We start from the raw sequence: 18,082 nt of genomic DNA on the forward strand, positions 1-18,082 counted from the left end.
GCTCACTACATGCATCACACAGAAGTAGAACAAGGACACAAACAACATCTCAGGTCAGTGTCTTATCCACCACTTTATTTCTGGTGATAACGATGCGAATGGTCTACATGAAAAGGATTTAACACACAAAACAAGGTGTGCACAGAAGTATAAATCAGATTTTCTTCAGGATGAATCATGTTCACTTCATCTCTAACAGATAGTTGCTTTTTCTTTTACTAACGGTTTCCTTTGCAGCAGAGCCAAGACATTCCACAATATCCAGAGGTCTCCCACCTGCATCACAGTAAAGATGTCCAAGCTAGTTTTACAATCTCTGAAACTGCATTCTGGTGGCTGAACCGCCATGCAGGAGAAAAGAAACCTTCAGTTTTAAAACAATTTCCTTTACCATCATCTACAGGCAAGTACACAGAGCTATATACAGAGAGATAAACCCACGAGTTTAAGCAGATCATCCTAATATGATTAGAATTAGTCAGGAAAGCAGGAACTTGTTTTGGAGTCTCAGCAGAGGGGTGCAGTCGTTCATTTGTGAGCTGCTTATGTAACCAAGACACTTAAGTGTTCTTATTGGTGAGGCTAGCACACGGCAACCTAAAGTTCACCCTCCAAAAGAGCTCTAAAAGACATTATACGACAAGTAAAGATCATCTGATGAGTCTTTCAGTGTGAGTCTTGACATTTTGAACAGTGACTCACCACGGCGATAGCTACGACTTAACGACCTATAACATAAGAGACGAGAACATTTGAGGGCCATTTGGCTCGGCCTCCGGCAGTATGTTGACATTCAAAGAGAACTCGTGGGCACTTTTTGGAATGAAAGCATTGCTCTAATCTTTGAGCAAGACATTGAGATAGAGAGCACAGCAAGGTGAAAGGAATGGGTCTGCCTGTGTCTGTGCACAGGAACAGGTCTCAGGAGTCCGGAGGTCTGGCCCACTCTTCAAATGGCACAGTGTTTGTTGGGGAATGTGCAATTATGGAGGCCAGGCCTTTGATCCAGGTTTTCCATCAGGGCTAAATTGTCCTCACATTGAGCGCTGCAGTGTATCCTTGGGCACTCCTTTATATTCTGCTGCTCTTTCATGTGCACCCCTCTGGAACTCAAAGCATCCCCTCTTGAAAAGTGAGCTTTGGCCTGTCCATGCTCCAGTGCCGGACGAAAGGAGGCCAGTGTGTGCGTGTGTGTGTGTGTGTGTGTGTGTGTGTGTGTGTGTATGTGTGTGTGTGTGTGTGTGTGAGTAAATTACGATACAGTAAGTAAAAAGTCATTTTAGAGAAAGAGTCAAGAGTTTGTTTGTGTAAGAGGCGAGTTGTGCGGTAAAACAGGATATAAAAGTGCTGGTGTATATGGATGTGTTTGGAGGGGTTGAATTTCATATTGCTTGTGTTTAAGCGTGTGGAAGAAGTGTTTGTGACAGGAAGTTTGTGTGCCTGCGCTTGCGTGTGTTTGAGTCTGTGATTGTGATTCTTTCCACATGCTCCCATGTGTTATCTGTCCTACTCATTATAAGCACTCCTGTCAGATTAACCAGAGGGACTTTCTCTCTTTTTGCTTCAAAATAGGGACCTCAGTTTCCCGTTTTATTCAAACATCAAGGTTGGAAACATTTATATGCTTTGCCCTGAAGAATTCTCTTATAAACTGAATGCACTATGAGTCCATGTGAGCAATCGCAGAGGCTTTTAATACCAAGTGGCCGCCTCAGTTCATTAGATAGGTTCCCTAACAAGATGGACATTTTGCCCTGTCCTCTCTGTGTGTCCCCATGTGACTTAATCGTCAGAAATGATAATGATGATCGATAACATGTAAGCCTATAGTAATCAACCGCAAAGTGAGACCATGAGTTTGATAAGGAGGTAAAATAACAATGCATATAAAGGTGTTTCAATGGAATGTTGAAAGGAAGGCTTGGCCCAGATACCTGCTGGCTACACCGGAAAAAAAAATATATCCGTCATCGGACCGATGGTCGATGGGTCTTTGGGTACTCACTTGACCAAACCTAACATTGGTGATCCTGTGTTAGCGGTATCATGAAGATGGTTCTCACCTGTCTCTGTTAAAAGTGGGGTGTCCAGCGACGAGCGGAGGAGGTGAGTTGTTAACTGTTACTTGAGGTTTTTACAGATTACAGACCATCATCCTCTACTTTTTCATTGTTAAATAAATGACATACAACCCCCTAGCGTAATTACAAAGCAAGATGGTGCAACAAAAGTATTCCTTTAAATGCTTGTGAATCATGATGTTTATCTACAGGTGTGTCAGTGTACATGGCTGCAAGGTACACATGGATTCAAATGTCACAAGCTTCTACTTGTCATGGACATAAAAGTTTTATGCTATCATTAAGATGCTCATCGGTGCAATTTCTAAAGAGGAGGACATCATGTACCACAGGTACGGCTTCCAGGTGTGTAATCATAGCCTCACCTCAATATTTGCTCATCTGATGATTCTTTGCAAGCCTGAGTGACGCGATGATAGTGGTATAAAATATTGTCTCGAAACTTTAAGGATGAGATAAGAGTTCAGCAAAAGACCTGTTCAGGAACACACAGCTCAACAAGCGGTTTGATGGAATTAGTAGGTATCGTATTTCATCAACTTCCTGTGGTTAAGGTAATAGCTTAATCCCACAGCCCCCACGCACTGTATCAGCCTTCTGCACCCCGACCCCAACCAGTTCAACTGCTCTCGGAGTTTGGAAGACCTCAGCTGCTGAGCTGTGTTGAGCCGCTGTGTTGCATAGCTGCAGGAATGTGTTTTAAGTGGTCTCTGCGTTTTGGATGAGGCCAGGCCAGGCTCCGCACTTAAAACCCCCTCCTCCCTCTCTGCTGGCGAGCTGCCAGGCTCTGCTGCAAGGTGGTGGGTCCCCTCTGAAGGTGATGGTGTGAGAGTGAGTGCGCATTATGAGCATGTTGGTGGGGGCGAGCCTTCGTTAGTGGCTCCCACTGTGGTGAGGAGAGTTCTGACGTGATGTCTCCCGTCTCTGAAGTCTGGGCCTCTTCCACCAGTGTTCACTGTCACTCCGCTCCATATTAAACATGTATCTTCTACACACCCAGAGGCCATGGGTAACCTGCACCGTATCTGAATATCTACTTGGCCCTTCAATAGATTTATACAGTTTTATCCACAGCCAGCCACTCTCTCCAGCTCTGCAACAGAGGAGTCAAGCCGGAGAACATAACGTTTTATCTTTCAGGGGAATAAGCCACTATGAGTATTAAATAACAATTAAATGAATTGGAGATCACACAAACTTCGGATGACTGTGAGACAGCCTCATCTTGTTTGGATTTACCAACGCGGCCACACAGACCAAAAGAGATCCCCCATGCTTTTGCTGTTGTACAGAAGGTTTCAGGAGGCAGGAGTGGAAAGAGATATTTCAATCCTATGAGACACATTCCCTTCTGATAAAAGTGCATTACCACAGACAAAGGGAGGCGCTTCGTCGAATTAGATCGGACTGGGACTGGTGCCGATGAGAGCTTGGCTGGCTGCCCTGGCAAGCCACACATGAGCGTATTTAATTGCCAGACAGACCAGAATAATTCTTCCATAATCTGAATTTATACAGTCACTTGAGTGGGGCCATAACACGCTGACAGTGTGTGTTGGGTATCAAGACAGAGTGCCTGGCGCACATCAGTAGAGGCAGAGAAAGAGAGAGACGGATAATGTGGGTATTGTCAAGGCGAAGGGCCCCATCACTGTACCAGCAACTGTAATAGCCGCGAACAAGCACTCCTTCAGAGCCGACCTTCCGCGTCTCCGTCAGACAGCGACAGGGAGACATAAAAACGGCCCTCAGCCCTTGACAGAGCACACTTGTCTGGAGACGACTTTTCAATCTGGTTATCTTGTGAAATGCAGACATGCGAGGGCCTCTCTGTGCCCTGCAGAGTCAGTGGTAGGAGTGAGAGCGACCTTGCTTCCTCCCAAGGGTCTTCGGAGTGCCACATTCATTAGAGACCTCCTGTCATGAAAAGAGGACGGACAAGTGTGTGCGTGGGTGATTTCTTTATGCATGGTGTGCATGTGTGTGTATGTGTGCTAAGGTGCCAACATCTTCGGTGAATGATAGGTACCTCCAGTAAGGTTAACCCCCACCCCCCAAGCGTCCCTGTGCTTCTTTCCTTGACCCCTCCAAGAGGTCGCCTTGCCTTGTTGCATCTGTCCCACTCTGGAGACACTCAAGGAGAGCGAGTGCTTTTTAAAAGGCGGGATGCAAGGCTAGTCTTCTCTTCCAGTTGTAGATCTTTCATGCCTGCATGGCTCCGTCCTTGAAGAGCCATGAAGGATTATTCTGTGTGGTCCAAACTTTCACCGATAACACGTCTGTCAGGGCAACATTTTCTCTTGGTTGCTTGAAGTGCATCAAGACAAGATGCTTAGGGCAAAATCGTAATGGTTAGCTAAAGACACATCCTCCATATTTAGATTAAATGATATCCAGTTATAGTCAAACTTCCAACTTCTGGGACTTCCAAAATCCTGAAAGACTTGTTAGAGGGCCTTGGAATCGTTCTCATTTCCTTCTTAGCTTCATCTATTTGCATAAAGGGCTGCAGGAGAACGCTGGTATTTCATAGTGAACTCAATTATTTAATCATTCCTGGTTTTCGTATGTCATGCATTTTCTTTTCTTTTAGCAATGTAAAAGGAAAGTCTTGAATATTGAACAGAATATAACTGTAATTTGATTTCCCCTGCACATTTCTGCCATGCATGTTTTCAACTCAAATCTGGCCACAGTCTGTTTCCCTACTATCTTTGCGATATCATTTTGCCTGCCATCTTCCAAAAGTAATTTAACTGGAGATAGGTTGCTTTACAGTACGATTGAGTTTTGAGTCTGTGGGTAAATCTTGTCATCTGGAAAGTACATAATAGAGGTGCATCTGCAGGCCCATCTGCTATCTACATCCAGCCCAAAGCACGACATTAGATATTATCTTCCGGATGAGGTGGATGTGTTTTGGGTTTGGAGGCAATCTGATGATTTTTTGACTTACTGAATGTATTCTCTCCTTGACCAGGGGGTATGTTTTCATCCTTCCCTCTTTTCCGGGTGATTAATGGTTTGGCCCCAAGTGAGCAGTAAGTACTTTTCATTGCTAAGGGCGGTGCACAATACCTACAGCCCGGCGGAGCTGTTACTGCTCAACGCCAGCTCTTCTGGAGTCTGTATGTTCAACTGAAGGTGAAGAATAAACACGCTTGCATATACCTCCCCCATCATGCATTCTCAGTACTAATCTGTCCCCTGAGTATCAGCTCTAATTAGAGCTCACTGCCTCAGCTGGCCCATCAGCAACGTAATCCCATCCAGAATCACGACTAATTGAAGATGGGCGACCAGAGGTGACTCTGAAGCTCAGCTTTTCCAATAGAAATTAATTTAGAACCACCGTCAAGCAATTGCATAAGAAACGCAACCTTTCCAGCTCAATAACAAATTCAATTGCAAACTCTCCATCGCCAACCTCTAATGATATAACTCTGAAAATATCAAATGCACTAGAGATTCTTATTATTCTATTATTGTGGTTAGCCATGAAATTGCAAACTGTAAGAAAAAACTTTCCAGAGTTGTACAACTACATGATGGATGTGGCTGACACATTCAATAGCCTGGCTCCGGGAAACATTCATGCAACATGGAGCAGAAACTCGAGGCCTCAGTCGTGAAGTGATGGGCTGGACGCGGCAGAGGAACCCCCTGCTTGGAAACAATTAAGGCTGAAGAGATGCCCTCTAAATCATCTCTCTGAGGTCGGCTACAAAAGAAAGATGGCGTTTACAACGACAGCCTTTCAGTGTGCTTACCCTGTAGTCTTTGCAGAAATGTAACTGACTGTCTTTCTTAAGCTAATAATAACACAGAGAGAGGTTTTTTTTCTACTTTTCCTGTATTGGGGCTGTGTGTAGTCTGTATGAGTCAGCAGAACCGTTAATGTTGCTGTACGCTTAAAGTATTTCCAAATACATAGTGCAAATATCTGTAACACTAATATTTGATTTGTTGAATTAAAAGAGAGTGAAGACAAGAAACAACAAGAAGCACATGTAGGGAGAAGTAACACATAAAGGATTGTGGAATGTTATAATTACAGTAATTTGGATGAATTACATGTGGCTACTACACTCTGGGTGAAATGCATTGTATGCTCTCCATGGCTAGGCTGTCATTAGTGAATGTGTGGGAGGACCTTCACAGTGTGGAGCTGACCTCACACTGTAATCAAATGGATCCATAGGTTAATAAATATGCACTGCCTATAGGAGAAAAACAAAGGCGGTTTGCAGACTTCTAAAGCAACTTCTAAATATCTGCTTGTAGAAATTGCTCCCTTTTGTCTGCTGTCACAGTTTTGCCGCAGTGTTTTACAGCCCCGATGTGTTGTATATGACTGTGTCAAAGTTTAAAATGGGTCACAGGATGTCGGACTGTGAGAAATCTGTGTATGAGCGAACACATGAAAGCAAAGCAGGGTACTGAGGTTCACAAAACTACATATTGTGATAGAGATTGAGAGAATGAGGACACAAGCGAGGAAATGGAGAGAGGAGGGGAGAGTTCAACAGTGAGGGAGTTAGTGGGGAGGGCAGAGGGAGGGATAAAAGCAGGAGGCCCAGACAGGCTAGAACAAGAAAGCAAAGAAAAATATCTAATTGGAATCAAGTGTCCTGACAGAGTGCGTGGGTGACTGGATTCCGCAAAGCGTGCTGCTTTTCCAGTTGCAAAAAAAGAAGTGGAAGAGTGGAAGAGAGACAGGAGGAAAAAAATAATTGAAAATCCCCTAGCATTTGAGTAATTTTTTTTTCTGGGCGGGTTCGGTTAAGACAAATGATAGAAGGGTGTGGAGAACGGCCACAACAGCCTTTCCATTCCAAACTCCTTTTTGCTAACAGGCGTTAGACACCGCTCTGCCTGTGTGGTTGGCTTTCAGACAGAGGAAATGCTACCCGATGACAGACTGAAACCACTAATTGAATTTCCAATTCGTAATGAATCCTAATTGCTAATGAGGGTAAGGACTGTGTGTTTCTGTGTGAATGTCCCTGTGAGGAAGGGCGGAGGGGCTCAAAGGGCACTGCTGCCTTTCAAGGGGCCAGTTTCCGAGACAGTTTTCTGAAGAGGCTTGAGTTATAGAGTTATCCCTGAACACACATATCTTTGGATTTCATTCATAACTGCAAGTGGGGGAGTCTATTTACCATAACCACTTGCACGCTAAACTACTTACTTGGAGGAATAATTCAACATTTTGGTGTATGCTAAATAAGAAGCTAGTGCCAGCAGCCAATTGACTTAGCTTAGCATAAGTACTGGAAACAGAGGAAAACAGCTAGCATGGCGCTGTCCGAAGGTAACAAAATCCAGCTAACAGCACATTGAAAGCTCAATAAGTAACATGTTATATATCTTTTGTTTAATCTAAGCAAAAACCAAAGTGTGAAAATGACAAGTTGCGGTGCAATGGATTCTTGTCTTCACCGACTTGCACATGGAAGAAGTTTGTCTTCAGGGCTTTCTGCCAGAAATCTCCTTAGGTATGCAGCAAACCCATTTGGTCAGGTTCAGGAAAAGATCAGGGTTTGGGCTTAAATTAACCCTTTCTGGCAGAAAGCCCTGAAGAAGAACTTCTCCCATGTGCCACCAACTCTCGAACTCTCACAAGACTTATTGCGTTGAATCTTGAAGACAAGAATCTTCTCATCTATGACTTCGCAAGAAAGCCAATAAGTTTATTTCCTAAAATGTCAAACAGTTTCTTTAAAGTAATGATGGATTAGTCCTTTAGTATAAAGAAGATGTCAAAATACTTTTGTAAAGGTGGTTTATACAGAATTCAGAGCATTTCCGTTGCCTCCCCACGACTCTCAACATGAAGACGGCTAAGCCGGCGGATCGCAGCTAACGGTGCAAGCAGCATGAACATTGCAAACAATGGCAACAGAAAAAGCAATGGTGCTGACAGAGCTAATGGTGTTTACCTGAGGGGGAACCAGATGGTGGGTCATACGCTTCTGCAATGATACCCTCGATTGGGACGTGTGTTGTGAAATCAGCTGTAACCGCTGTATGAGTGCAGTGCAGAGAGGCAGCCGTGACCTAACCTGCAGAGCACACACACACATGCACTTAAAGGCACACTAGACCGGCCCGGCTATGTCCACAAAGCAAAGAGTGGTTTTGATTACAGCACACGAGCGACTTCATTCTCTGCTCAGGTAGACTCTCCACTATATCTTTACACAGGAAATTTGTTGAAGTTTGTTGCCTAAATAATGATCCGAATGTCGAAAAAGAAACCTTTGAGTCAAGATGATATAAAAGAGTAAAGTGTAAACCCACAGCCTAATTTTTGTTCGGTAAAAAACAGTCCAGATCACGTAGATCAGCATACAGTACATGGTCACTGCTGAGTGTATGATGCTTCATGGCACATTCAAAAGTCTTCACACATTCCTCCATGTTGTTGAAAGTAGATCAAGGCTTAGTGCTGCAGTGTGGAAATGATATCTCAGCCAAAGGGACGATGTCTTCTCTATCCACTGACCTTTGCTTGTTCAAGGTTATTCTTGCAGTTTGCTTCCAAGTCCTGGCGAGGGACTTGGGGCCCCCGCAGACACTCTGCCTGACCACCAGGCAGAACCACAGGATATAGCTTTACACACATGACATATCTCAAAGGAAGCTGGCCAGATTTCAGCATGATATGCATGTCAGTGTTTTTCTTTTTTGACTTATAATGTTGTAACTGATGAAAATCAATCTGTGGATGTTTTCCCACCAGGCTGTACTGAGCTGTTGTTCCTGCTGTGTGGGCTTCCCCTTCAGAGTCCTCTGGTGGAGCACCGTGGTTCTCTGGTTTAGGAGTGCAGACACAATGCTGTCTCTCTTTGTCTCTCACTCTTTTTCTCTCTTGTTCTCTTGAACACAAAGCTCCTTGAGAGGGTGGTGTTTGTGTTCTACTTTGGTGGCTCGTTGCCCCCCCATCCCCCAAATAACACATGTAATACAGATGAGTGTGGACGGAGAGAAGGGTGGGTGGGACTTAATAATATTGTGTACCCCAAGACCCCCCAAAGCAATACAGGGCCACCCGGGCAGATGCCAACCACAAGGTGAGAGAAACTGACAGGGAATGTGTTTAAGATCCCGTTGAGTTGAGATTATTGAACAACTATTAACTTGTAAACATCATGAAACAAATTAGGATTAGTCTTTGCACTGAGTTCTATATTTACAATATAATGTGTGAAGTGCAAAATAATGACAGCCAACTGCATTCTTTGGTCATGCTATGTGTTAATTAGTCCCACTTGTGATGCTTAATTAGTGGTTAGAAGCAGAGCAGAGACATTGTTAGTTCGGAGTGACGTTGGCGCAGTAGGAGTTACATCTGTAGCCATAAAACATTCCAAACAAACAGGGCTCCGAGTCAGTTTTCCCACATATTTCTTAAATGGAACACCAGGTTTTGCCCCTTTACTTACATCCCACCACCTGTGACAGGGGGAGCGATCGGGGACCACTTTGAGAGTGTAATTGAAACCCTAAGACTCTCTCTGTGGTGGACACGCTATTTGAGGCTCAAAGGGCGCAGAGGGAAACTTAACTCCAGTTATTGTTCGCTGTATAACCATAATCAAGGGAACTCCCTTTCTCACAATAAAGTCAAGAATAGTGGTATGAAGTGAGAGTCCTCTGCTGATAAAATGCATTATGTGCAATGTATAGTTATTTGCGGTGATTGTGGTTGGTCTGGAAAGAAAAAAATAACATAATGGAAATCTAGCGTATTAGAGCAGGTCTGTGGGGCCACTTGTGCTCCAGATGCTGACAGGAGCACATTTTTCATTCGAGACGGTGTTACTGCTGCATTGTTCTGCAGCATATCTACACTTGACATTCAACTGGAGCCGCGAGGCAGTGTTAACCTCCCTTTCTCTCAAAGAATCTCAGCCGAACACTCTCATCCTGACACACCCCTCAAAGCATAAACATTATGAGATTCCAGGCCGATAGCTAGACAGTCCTTCTCTGGGAAGGCCATCCTTCACAGGTCATTCATCCTGTTCAGTCAAAGGTCAAAGCAAAGCCTTTGGAGGCCGGTTCTAGGTCATATCATTTTAGAAATCTGGCAGGAGGCGGCTGGTTAATATATATATATATTTTTAAACTCATTTAATCCTTTTTTTGTCAAATATCATACAGCTCATTCAGTCTCTGAAGTCAGGGATTATTAGCAAAAATTACATTTATGATATAAAAAAATATAAAACCCACTGACCACAACAGCTAAGAGCCCTCATCCCTTGAAAGCAACATGTGTTTTTCAACTGAAACTCATGATAAGACCCCCCTGAAAACACTGGGAGTGTGCTTATGACAACCAAATTCAAAGATATAAAGAAGCAAAGAAAACTTGCTTCTGTTAAATATATAATAACGATGGGACTTGCACCTATTGCAGCTATTTAAAGAGAAATAAAGTGCATTTCTTAATGATAACCAATCATACTCACTATGTAAAAAAGTTCTTTTCACACACAGTGGCACATTCTAATATGTCAGCATGATCCAACTCCACTGAGCCTGTAATTGTTGCAGTACTGTTTTTCTTTTTCTTTTTTATAAATAAGACACTTCCTGCTTCATACAGACCAAATAATCCAAACCCAGCTCAAGTGTGACCTTTTTATAGACTGAAATGATCCAGTACAAAGTAAATAACTTTTAATTTACTTGACAAAGCACAGTCATTAAAGCGTGCCTTCAAGACACGCATAGCGGCACAGCTTGATACGGTTTAACAAATGTCACTGATCCTGTAATAACATGTGATTGACCAGCCCGTGTTGATCGTCTACTATGTTGGCAAAGAAATGTATTCAAAAGATACTAAACGGAGGAATGTGCTGTATATACCCTCTAAATAACTGTGTTCCTTAAGGCCGACCTATGGTTTTATGAAGAGAAAAGGCTGTTTTAAGTTTTTGCAACCATCCTCCTCATGTAACACAACTTTGTCCATGCTTATTAAACAGTCACGCATTACCTCTCGCTAACTGTTAACTAGGCTGCACTGATCATCTCAGCCATGCCATGGCGCATAAACAAGTATAATGTTTGTTTTCTGACCTCTGAGGAGAACTTACTGTAACTAATGGCGAAGAACTTGCGCTGCCTTGCCCCTAACCCTGTCCAGATGGGACGTCTGAACATCGGTACGGAAAAGTTAAAAATAGTCCACAAAGTAACACTTCATCTATCATTTCTGTGGCAACCAGCTGAAAGAGAACAAACCGCGTCACTTTTTCTCAACAACGAAGGAGATGCTGGAAGAGCTCTGACATTTACAGGGATGTTGCTTTCTTTTTCTTTTTTTGTCGAGTAAAGAAAAGAAATTCTCAAAGCTTTTAATTCAGACCATTCCTCTTTGAAATTCTCGGATTCAAGCATGTAGAACATATAGCAGCGTATTTTCCAGCACTGTGCAGTGAACTAATTCACTAAATCCAACATGGAACTGGGATTATTTTCCTTTGCTGTTAACACTAACAGCGTGTCGGGTAAAGCGCTGTTGTCAAGCTCATTTAGGTAACTGTTAAATCACATGATGCTCCAAAAGGGAAAGTGAATCAGGATCATTTCTGTTCTCAACTTTGCTTGTGAGATGACTCAGGCAGAGGGCTGCGTACACAGATGTTTCACAGAGGCTCTGTTTTAGCTCAGGTGTTCTGGTGATATGTGCCTTAGGCCCGAAAGTATGTTATTTTCAACAGTGTGCATGCCGTGACATATTTCTGGTACTGGTTGGTTGGTTGTACATGCAAAACTGCTGTTGCAGGTGTGTGTGTGTGTGTGTGTGTGTGTGTGTGTGTGTGCTGGCATGTGTGGGTGTGTTTTAACGTGGAAGAGTAAAAGGAAGTGAGAGAGGAAAAGCGAGAGTCGGATCGAGCTCAACGCGGTTCGCCACAGATGGTTATTGTTTAGAATTCCAGGGTCATGATCTCATGCTGCGCTCTCCCTCTATCTCACAGACCCTGTAGGCTATGAATTAATCAAACGAAACACAAGCCTTGATATTGTAAGTACTCTACTATCAGATTACCGACTACAGCCCCCGTCAACAGAAATCGGATTACTTCAGCAATGGACAGAGACACTTGTGATAATAGTGGTGGCCAGCAGCGCTTTGGAAAAAGAACGGCAGCGCTGCCAAATTTCAGGAATCTATTCACTAATCTTTAATACATCTGCAAGCATCTCACCTCGAATCTGTGTGACAGAGGTAGACTTCCTTCTCTCTCTTTCTACTGTGTTTACTTTACAGTTAACCAGGGGGGATATCCTGTCGATTCACCCTCTCTTTCTTCTCCCTGTGTCTTCTCAGCCAATCGCAGTCGCAGGCGCAGTGAGGATGTCAGCAGGAGAAGCCTCCGATAGATAACGCTCCAAAAAAGCCTCTTTGTTTGCACAAGGCAACCAGCAAAGAAGCCTTTGATGGGATGAAGGGTCCCGCCTGTCACCCACTGCCTCACACCTCCCATTATCTCTGTCTCCTCCTCCGTGTGTGTGATCCCCGTGCAAAGCGACGCGGGACTGAAGCATTTAGCTGCTGTCAGTCAGCGAGAGCGGGGCTGCGGAAGAGGACACGGAGGAGCTGTCTTGGCTGACTGCTGGCAAACGAGCCACAGAGGCCCCATTACTTTCCCTGCTTGTCAGGAAGGAGTTAACCCCAGGGGGGAGGCCAAACATTAGGCTCAATGGTAACTGAGTGTGTAATTAATGCCGCAATGTGTCCAGTCCCCAGGACCTTCTCAACCTCGGGACCCGTTCTCAGACTCTGGAAGAGAGGGAGAGGTCAGCAGGAGGAGAGGGGGGGCATCCGGGCCCCCTTATGCCACTGCATCTGTCCAGAGAGGGGATATAGTCTCCGCCAGGGCCTCAGGCGAATGACCCTTGTCAGGCATAAAGTTATGGGAGACAACAGATTGGTCTCCGATGATGGATGTGAAGACGGAGGGCATTTCACGGTCCCATGATTTACACTGACTTCTTCCTAAAACTTTTGATTTTTGTTTGGTAGAAAATGGATTTAATGGCTTGACCGCGGCATAATTGGCCCAAATTAAATCACTTTGGTAATTGTTTGCTTGTAGTTGCTTGCGTAACAATTTTCAAATACCTTCTGGGTGTATAATTTATGGCAGCAAGTTTAACGAGCTCTGTTTCAAAAAGCTATTTAAGAACAGGCATCATTTTGAGAATGTCCAGTCACAATATGAATAATAGATCCATTGAAATATGTTGGCACAGTTGCTGAGGGGTAACACATTACTTTGGCTCTATCTCTCTAGACTGTTGATATTAAATTAGTAGATTAGCCTAATCACTACAGCATCAATCAGGATGAATGCGTTTCTATTTGTTAGGGAGGCCGCTCTAAAGCGGTTTCTGCTGTGCAGCAAATTTACACGTTGCAGATATTGTCAGTTGTTTCTGACTCTGCCAGTTTGAAGGAGTAGAATTTGGACAAGTTAAAGCCTGTTATGGCTTGGGAGGGGACAGGTCATGTCCTGTCCAGTTACATCAAAGTACCAGAAGACGGCAAGCTACTGGAGTGTGCTCAGATATCTGCTTGGCAATATGTGGTTCGGGTGTGGTTAGTCTAGCTAGTTCTCCCTGTAACGACTTTATTGATGAACGTCCTTAAAGCTAAGACAGATCTTATCGTGGCTCATATTTTGTTTGGCCTCTTGCAGAGATTCCTAAATTTCTTACTTGTTCCTAGATCCTAGGTTTCAGTCCAAAACTAGCTATGCCTTAGTTAACTGCAGCATGGAGGCTTTGACAGCATTTCTGAGTTGTATAAATAAACATGGAAAGACGTTCGTAGATTTACACTTGATCTGGGAAAATATTGCTGTCGACCATGCCATTCCATGTTTGTTTCAGATGCTGCTAACTGGTGATTAAGTGCATTTTTGGCCCTGACCGAGATCAGTCAGCCAGTAAACAATAGTGTTATTGGTCGCTTCGTCAGAGTTCGGAGTAAACAAATAACACGCTTTAGTAAGAGACTTGAGCCAGAAAGGAAACTGGCATCTTGCAACCACGGCCTCAAGTCATGGCCTCCTATGTAGCTCTCCCCACCAGGAATCTTGATGACCAAAAGCCATCTAACTCTCTTGTCAATGGTGGTGAGAGCCGCTCCACCACATGTGAGCATTCCTGGGGCACCACGGCCTCGCCACAAGCTCATATTTATCGTGTGTGGTTGAAACGCCACAGAGGAGCCCACAGCCAGCACATGGCTAAAGGAACACACACACACACACATGCTGTATGCTGTCTGGCCTCACTCTGCTATGTCTGTCCAGCTCATCTCCTCTGGAATATAGACAGAATCAGCAATATTGTCAATGTCAGCAGTCCAACTCCTGTAAAACAAGTCTGGCAGCCGCAAAGTCACCTCCCATCAAGATCAGTGTGCTGTAACTTGCTTAAAGGGTGACCTACCAGACTTGTACAGGGTAATTACTGCTCTTCTTAGTCTTTTGTGTTTTAATTAACCAAAAGTTAATGGAGTTTAATCACTAACACCAAAAAAGTTCCCCGTTTTTACAACGCATTGAGCGTGTGTTTTAGGAGATATAACTACTGTCAGATAGGTTGTGTCTGACACACACAGGCCATTAGCAACGTGTGGGGAGTCCTTCCTCTGGGCCCTTTGATTGTGGACTGTCTTAGTAGTTTTAGTGGCGCTTGGCTATTATCATCCTCCAAGGTAACATGCAATGGTGCTTTTATGTCTTCCCTGAACTTTGGACCCAGCTGGATGTATTTAGAACTGTTATAATGTAACAGAGGTTCAAAAGATTTCACTACCTTCCATTTAGCTCTCCTGCTGACACTGTTGGGCCACTTTAATATGCTTCCACACAAAGTCTGGATCTCATCATGGCCATGTGAGGGAAGGGGGAAAGGTGGGTGGGTTGACAGGGGGGCTGGCGTTACAGGGAGAATCAATGTGATAAAGTACGGATCCATTAGCCGCAGTGGTGGTGAAGCCTGACAGATACAACGGGCCTGTGGGCTGATTAGAACAAGTCGAGGGGGTGACATTACATGAGGGACATAATGTTGTGTTAATTGCTATCAAATGTGGCGCAAACCTTTGTTTTGACTGGATTTTAGCAGCTCACTTTTTTGCTTTTAAAGTGTGATATTTGATGACAGTAACATTTGGAGGTGTTTGAAAGAAAAGCAATACCAAAAACCACACTTTCACAGTTTCATGATACCTCACAGCCCCCAACTCCGCTGGACCAGAGTGTCAGCCCAGGCATGAGTACAGAGTGTTTTCCTAGGCTATGGCGTCACTTTCCCCTGGCTTCTCTGGAGAGTGTGGTGAGGCGCTGTAAAACTTTACTGAGGGGAGTAGTGCGACATGGGAGTGTCTCACCTCCATTAAAGTCCTTGCCAGGGTGCCGTGGCATTTAAACACTCATAAATAAATAACGGTGAGATCTTCAACCCCCTAACATGGAGTTCCCCAGTCTGAGGGGGAACAGTAGGGGGGGACGGCAAGGGGTACGACAGAGAGGGAAGGGTCAGCCGAGGCGTTCTGGTCTGATACCAAACAAAATTACTCTAAAAAAAAAAAACTTTACAGTAACCACTAATACCCACTGGCCCTCTGTAGTTGCACAGAGCCTCAGCCAAACCTCTGCTCCCGGGGAGAACGAGGCCACCAATATATTCATCTTACCCAGGGTGTTTTTCTTACTCTTGTTTTACAGGCGAGGGGTTAAGTCACCAGCATCTGGAGGGCAATTCTGCAATTGAGGGAAGGTCAGCGCAGGAGCAGGCTTTTTTAATACTGTGAAATAAATTGCTGAACCAACTAGTAATGTTGGAGTGGGTGAGGGCAGCTTGCACAATGTAAATGTCAGACAGGTGTGACATTAATAGCCTGTATCCTGCTCTAGGCAGTATGCGTTTGTGCCTGTTGTTGGGAGAGCGACGGAGTGTGTGGTGCCGAGCCGTGGATTAATCGGCTGGCAGGATCGACACACTGAGTGAGACGGAGAATTGGGAGAGAGTGTCAGAAAGCTGTTAGCAGCAGAGCAGGCTGACATCACCAGAGCCGAGACAATCAAAGTTCTGGTTGTAAACGAGCCCACCAGTCCAGAGCGGAGGGGCTGGGCTGTGTCAGCCTCCTGAGGTAATGCACACTGCTGTGAGGGCTGTTTGCTCTGCATGCGGAGGATTTGGAGGGATTTTGGACGGGCCTTTCGATGCGGCGTCCTCCTGGTGTCTCGATGGACAGCGCTGGTGAGGTGAGATTGATCTGCAGTCGCAGCCGAAGCCCTGTGAGACCGACACTGAGCAGAATGAAGAATGAAGACAAACGAAGGCCCCCGCAACGGCCAATGATCTTCATCGGTTACCCAGAGAGGCAGAGAACGAACAGGACAAGAGCAAGAGCATAGTGTGTTTACCCAGGTGTGTGTTGTAGCTTGCCAGCTGCTGTGGAACAATATTGAAAGCAGACTGAAAGCTTAGCTGTGTGTACAAACCTGAGTAAGAAGAGCGTGTCCTTTTCAAAAAGTGGCTTGGTTTATTATTTTCTGAAGACAAATCAAGGCTGGGCACTCCCTCAGAAACAAGCTTTCGTTACAACCCCTGCTCTGCATTCCCATACTCCTAGAATACCTTTCCTTATCTCAGTAAGTGGAATTTTCCCCAATCGAGATGGTTTAGATATGTGTATGTTACAAAAGGAACTACGGTAACTTTTGGTCTCACCGAGCACAGGCTTTCAAAGTGTTCACGATAGAGACATAACTGAAATGTAATTTGAATGAATCCAAGCAGTTTGGCCCCTCATTTTTTAAATATTCCAACAGCTTTTCAAAGGATTTGTATATTAACACGTAAAGCTGCTCAATGAATAGGACCAGAAATGCAGAGGTGGTTTTGCAGAAAGGTTTCTGGCTTACCTACTTAGTGTATATCTGTAATACTGTGGATTCATATTCCCCAAGTTTTCACTCTGCATGAGAGAAGTATTGCAACAGCTATTGGCAAGAGAGCCTGACTACAAGCTCTCTTTTCACTTCAGTGTATAAAAGTATTAGTGTGGTAGTCATGCCAGGAAAAGTAAATCCTCCAGAGCTCTGTGCATGCACATACAAGTGTGTGCGTGTACATTTGCACATGCATGAGTGTGTACTGTAATAGATGTGTGTGTGTGCAGATGGAGACAAAATCAATCTCATCAATTCAGTGGGGTATTTCCAACAATCCCACTGTTTCTAATTACAACAGACCTTGCAGTCATTGTCTATTTACTCTTTCTTTCATTTGTCTGCCATCAGCTTCATATGGTTGTAGTTTGCATTAATTCATATGTGGTCCACATTTGTGTTTGTAGCCTCAGTAGTTTAATCTCAGCCCAATCACAACAGAAAGGTACGTCCCGGATGCTACTCAGAGTCATCCCATCCCCGCCCTCTGGATATAGAACACTAGCTATAGCAATAATGGCACTGCTCAACGCGGCATAATCATCAGCACTCTGTCCCAAAACACACAGACACGCACATCGTCTTTGCACTCGAACAAAACCGAACATTACAATATGAAATTGTTTAAAACACAAAGATGGGAAATTGAGAGTAGTTACGGTTTGCAAACTGAAAAAAAGTATCCATATGGCACAGGCATCTTTATGTCAAAGAAAGCAATGTACAGTGTTTTGCATTGCAGGGGAGTCTGGAAGCGGCACACATGGAAGCAGGTCAGGCCATCTGCATTCAAAAGAACTTACAAATCAAAAACAAACTTAATGGCAGTTTATTCTGAAAAGAATTAAGCATTGTATGTATATACTGTATGTAGATTGTAGTGTCCACAGCATGTCTTCCATATTCTTGCACACAGTATGTGAGGTCCTGCTGTCCTTATTCTACAGTTTGTCTGTCAGTACGTTCTGTTAAACTCTGTGTGTTGTCCATGTGTCTTTGCACTATTAA

The sequence above is a fragment of the Pholis gunnellus genome (assembly GCF_910591455.1).
Source record: "Pholis gunnellus genome assembly, chromosome: 11".
NCBI classification, from domain to species: domain Eukaryota; kingdom Metazoa; phylum Chordata; class Actinopteri; order Perciformes; family Pholidae; genus Pholis; species Pholis gunnellus.